Source organism: Heterocephalus glaber, unplaced genomic scaffold (genome assembly GCF_053883595.1).
Source record: "Heterocephalus glaber isolate CG9 unplaced genomic scaffold, H.glaber_assembly_v1.0 deba00000943, whole genome shotgun sequence".
NCBI lineage: Eukaryota > Metazoa > Chordata > Mammalia > Rodentia > Bathyergidae > Heterocephalus > Heterocephalus glaber.
The window spans coordinates 519029-525151 of NW_028258175.1; positions in this window are offsets into that span (position 1 = coordinate 519029).

Consider the following 6123-nt stretch of genomic DNA (forward strand, 5'->3'; position numbering starts at 1 on the left):
TGGGCAAGCACAGAGATGAGCCTGATTTATCTAAGCAAAGCAAGCAAGACTCTGCCAGGCGCAATGAACCATTCCTGTCATATGAAGTCGAACAGGCAAACTCATCTGTGAGGCTAGAAATGCGAAGAGTGATTGCTGCTGGTGGGTTGGGCAGTTTTTAACATTTGTTATATTTAGCGTTTAACACTTAGTATTATAATATTTTTTAAATGGGGAGGGGCACAGGAGAGAGATAAATGAGTGATTGTTATTTATTCTCTGTACTTTCTGTTCAAAATATTCCACAATTAAGCACAAGCAGGTAAATGTTTCTCAAAAACATGAAAGAAGATCCTACATAGAAAAGCCTAGGAATAGACTTCGAAGGTTAAACTGTATGACAGCATAAATCGTATGTGTGTGACAGTTATTTGACATGTAAAATGTAGATTGAGTATCAAATATAAATAATTTTCTTATTTAGTTAGTTTTGTAGTGCTGGGGATGGAATTTGAGCCTTGGGCATGCTAGGCAAGTGGTTCCCTCTGAGTCACACCCTCAGCCCTAGAAAATAGTTTTCTAATAAAAAAAATTTACAGTTTTCTTGAGCAGCTGTTTCATGGAGAGAGGAAATTAATTCAACGCATGTGCAATGCCCTTGCCGTGACTGAGCGAGGCCTGCGTTCTTGAGGAAGCTGCCTTCGGCTTCCCGGGGAAACCAGCTGCTCCGCCCTCTGGGCCCAGCGCTGGGCGGCGCTGTCATCAGTTCTGTGCTGTGAGCCGCTCTCCGTTTGGAGCCACAAACTAACCTCTTCGTGATTCTCGTTAGCGCAGAAATTTAAAGATCTCTTCATTTCTTCCATTTGCACCTCCTTTTGTCTTTAAGACGCGATCTTGAGCGGTATCCCATTTCATACACAATCTAATTTTGGACTTCCACAAACATGTCTTAAGGCCAGTGTGTCGCTAATTTCAATAACTGTAAAAATGTTTAACTTTGCCTCAATTGTATTATCCCTGGTCTCAGCAAAAGTTGTTCTCCATTTTTTTAAGAGAACAATTAGGCAGAATGCAATGATCTTCAGTTACTGGCAGATACCACACGTGGCATGAAAACATCTTCCTCCCAGCCCGAGGCTCTGACTCTTCCTTCCTCTTGGGTCTTCGGGAACTTTGCAGGGGAGCGGGGCTCCAAATATAAGAGAACCACCACGCTCAGTAAATTTTTTAAAAGTTCTCTCTAAAAAATGAAACCACTTATGTAATGATCTTTTCAAATGAGTATGAAGGAAGATATTTCTGTAACTTTTTACCAGAGTGAACCATAGCTGCCCCGAGAATGAACCTGACTCACAGGTTCCCACAGCTCAAGCGTCATGTTCAGGGCTTTGTTTTGTTTCGTTTCTCTTTTTGCTTGTTTTTTTATTGATACATAATGTTCTTACATATTTATGGGGTACAAGATATAGCCCCATACATGTACTCAGTATGTAATGATTAAATCAGGATAATTAGTATTTCTATCTCCTCAAACATTTATCATTTCTCTGTGTTGGGAACTCTTCTAGTTAGTCAGGAGTTTGTCATAAACTATCATAGACTACAGTTACCTGCTGTGCTTTACAACAGTGGTCCCCAATTTTCAGGGACTGGTTTTGTGGAAGAGAATTTTTCCACAGATCAGGTGAGGGAATGGTTTGGGGATGACTCAAACACATTACATTTATTGTGCACTTTATTATTATTACATTGTAATATACAATGAAATAATTTTACAATGAAATAATTTTACAACTCATCATAGTACAGAATCAGAGGGAGCCCTGAGTTTGTTTTCCTGCAACTAGACATGATGCACCAGCATCATCGGCACAATGCCACTGTCATGCATACACAACATAACTGGACAAATGCCCAGTGTGAGAAAGAGGCACAGACAGAAGTAGTAAATAAAAATAATGAGCAGGCCATGAGTAGTCTAAAATAAGTGTTGGATCCTGACTTAAACCCTGCCACCAGATGCAGCTGGATTGTCACCTGCCACTCCCTGAAACAGTTTTGATGTGAGTCCTTGGGCAATTGATTTATTAGGGTCTCTGTGCAATCAAACCTCTCAGCTAATGTTAATCTGTATTTGCAGCTGCTCCCCAGTGCTAGCATCACTGCCTCAGCTCTGCATCAGACCATCAGGAATTAGATTCTCATAAGGACCACACAGCCTAGATTCATCACCTGCACAGTTCACAATAGAGTTTCCACTCCAATAAGAAGCTTATGCTGCCTTGATCCGACATGAGGTGGAACTCAGGCAGCGACACGCGAGACAGAGAACAGCTGTAAATACAGATGAAGCTTTGCTTACTTGCTAGCTGCTTGCCGCCTGCTGTGCAGCCTGGTTCCTAATAGGCCACAGATAGTTGTTTATGGCCTGGGGATTGGGGACCCCTGCTACAGAACAGAGAACTAATTCCTCTAACTACATACTGGTATCCATTATCCAACCTCTCTCTCCACTCCACTTTGCTCGATTCTTTTCCTTTTTCTTTCTTTTCTTTCTGTCTTTTTTTTTTAAAGTTGGGAGAGTCTTATTGGAAATAAGAATAGCTTCCCAGCTTCCCAGAAAGGGTCCCAAGTGGATGGCCCCCTTTCTGTTTCTAGTGACCTCTATTCCACTGTCTTCTATGCAATCAAAAACTTTTTTTTGCTTCTGTAAATGAGTGAGAGCATATTTATCTCTTGGTGCCTGGGTTTATTTTACTGAATATAATGTCCTCCAGTTCTATCTACATTGCCAATTAAGATTTCATTATTTTTATGGTTGAATAATATTCCCTGTATATACAAACCATGCTTTCTATACCAGATCATCTGTCAATGGATACCATCATGTGACTAGTACTGCAATAAATATGAGAATGCATGATCTCTTTGATACATTATTTCATTTTCTTTGGATAGATAGCTAGTAGCAGGGTTGCTAGATTATATGGTGACTCTATTTTTAGTTTTCTGAGGAACCTTCTTTTTGATTTCCATAGTGGTTGTTCCAATTTACATTCCTATCAGCAGTGAATAAGAATTCCCCTTTTTCTGCATCCTTGCCTGCATTTGTTACTTTTTGTCTTTTTTATAATAGCCACTGTAACTAGAGCAAGATGATATCTCATTGTGATTTTGATTTGTATTTCCCTGATGATTACTGGTATTGAGCATTTTTTAATATGCTTGTTGGCCATTTGTACATCTTCTTTTTGAAAAAGTTTCCTTCAGATCATTTCCCATTTCTTAATCAAATTATTTGGGGGGTTTTGCTGTTAAGTTCCTTATATATTTTGTATGTTAATTTCTTATTGGATGAATAGTTTGCAAATATTTTCTCCCACTTGGCATGTTGTCCTTCCACCTGTTTTTATTTTGACTGAACAAGGAGATCCTAACTTCCAATTACAGGTCATCAGGAAGGACTGAACGTGCTGTTAAAGGTACATGATAATTCTGGGGTTTTCAGATAAAGCATGAATCCCTAAGTTATAGAGAAGTTTCTCACATTAGTAAGTGTCTCATCAGGCCTAATCAGTGAGAACCGCAAAAAAGAGCTAAGGGCTGGATTTGGAGTACTGGCAAATGGATTCCTCATCTCTTAGGCCGTACTTGACTCTGCCCGATGATACATTATTAGCACTTGTTTTTCCAGTGAGTAAAGAGCACCATCAAGTCAGGAAAAAGTTTGTAACATAATCTCATTTTAAGAAATCTCAATAGCCTTTCCTCAACATTTAATATTGTGATATTTGGGCCCCAGGAAGATAGATTTAGGCTATTGAAGACATTGAATAATATATTAATGAGATGTGTAGCTTGAGGAAGCCACATAGAATTTAAAAACTGAAATAACGGTCATCATCATATGTCTTAAATCACATTAGTCCTTTTTAAACCTTATGGGGTTGCAGTCACATACTACTTGATAATAAATGGGAATGAAGTATTCGTATACATAATATGTATGAATCTCAAAATATGCTGAGTGAAAGAAAGCAACCCCCAAACAGCAAATAATATATGACTTCACTAATAAAAAAACCTAGAACATGAAAGTAATCTAGACAGAAAATAAATTAGTTAACTGGTAATGGAGGAGGAAGGAATTAGAAAGAGACAAGAAGTCAGATATCCACATGCAAAAGAGTAAAGTTGGACCTTTACCTTACATCATATACAAAAATTAGTTCAAAATAAGTCAAAAGACCTAAACGTAACAGCAAAAACTATAAAACTCTTAGAAGAAAAAAATAGGACAAAATCTTCAGGACATTGGGTTTGGCAATGATTTCTTGGATATAGCACCAAAAGCTTAAGCAATAAAAGAAAAAATAGATAATTAGACTACATCAAAGTTAAAACTTCTATACTTTAAAAAACGGAACATCCAGGCATGGTGGTGCACACCTGCAATCCCAGCACTCTGAGGGGTTAAGGCAGGAGGACTGCAAGTTCAAGCCCAGCCAATTATAGCAACTTAGCAAGACCCTGTCTCAAAAAATTTTTAAAAGGGCTGGGAATGTAGCTCAGTATGAAGGCCCTGGGTTCAAGTACTGTAATAACAGAATGGAAACCTTTGGAATGGGAAAATATTTGCAAATCATATATCTGATAAGATGTTCATATCCAGAATATTTAAAGAACTTAAAGAATTCCTACCACTCAACAATAAGAAACAAATGATGTGATTTAAAAATGGGCGAAGAGCCAGGGATTTAGCTCAGTGGTTCTGCCGCCTGCCTCACAAGCACAAGGTCTGGAGTTTGATCCCTGGTACCAAAAAGAAATGGGCGAAGAAGGCTGGAGGTGTAGCTCAGTAGTAGAGTGCTTGCCTAGCATGCACAATGCCTTAGGTTTGATCGTCAGCAAAACAAAAGGGAAAGGGAAGGGGTGGGGGGAGAGAGAGAATGCCAATGACCCAAATAGACATATCTCCAAAGAAAATATACAAATAACAAGCTCATGGAAAGATACTCAACCTCACTAATCATTAGGGAAATTCAAATCAAAACCACAATGAGACAGCTATAAAAATCAACAAAAACAGAAAATAAATATTGTTGAGCACATAGAGAAATTGGAACACTTAAGCATCTTTAGTGAGAATATCAGATGGTGCAGTCACTACGGACAACGGTATGGAAGTTCCTTAAAATGTCAAAAATAAAATTAACACATAATTCAGCAACTCCACTTCTGGAAATATACTCAAAAGAATTGAGAGCAAGGCCTTGAAGAGGTATTTGTACACCCATGCTCATTACATTAGTCACAATGCTCAGAAATAAAAGTGACTCAAGAGTCCACTGACAGGTGAGTGGACAGAATGTGATCTGTACATATAATGGAATATCGTTCAGCCTGAGAAGGAGGGAAACGATGAAACATGTTACAACATGGGTGACACTTGCAAAGCAGCACAAGCCAGTCACACAAAGACAACACTGTACAATTCCACTTAGATGAGGAATCGACACATCAAACTCAGAGATAAAAAGTAGAATGGTGATTTCTAAGAGCTGGAGAGGACGGAAAAGTGGGAGCTGTTTCATGTCATGGTGTACCAGGTGAAAGAGTTCTTCAGACTGGCACATACACTGTCGAAATGTGCACTTAAAATGGTTATGATGATAAATTTTGTTACATGAATCGTACCACAATTAATTTTCTTAATTCTTTTAAATCCACATGGCCGTCTTTCCACTTTGCCATTGCTTTAATATGAAAAGCAGCTGTCCACTTGCCTGTTTCTCCACACACACTGAAAGGCTGAACATCCAATGGCCATGATCTTCTCAGATTCACAAGTTTTCCTATTCTTAAATGCTGAAGCAAGGTCAAGAGTTGTATTGTCTGGGCCGGGGATTTAGCTCAGCAGCATCGTGCCTGCCTTGCAAGTGCAAGGTCTTGAGTTCGATCCCCGGTACCAAAGAAAAAAACAGAGTTGTACTGTCATTTGCCTGTCCTCTCTGGCCACAGCTGTGTAAAGATTGGCCTCTTTGGGCCAGCATCCAACACAATAATCTCACCACATCTTTCCCTCCACACAATGATTAGAAACAACCAATTAAACATTACTGTCTGCTCCTTGAGTTTTCTGAG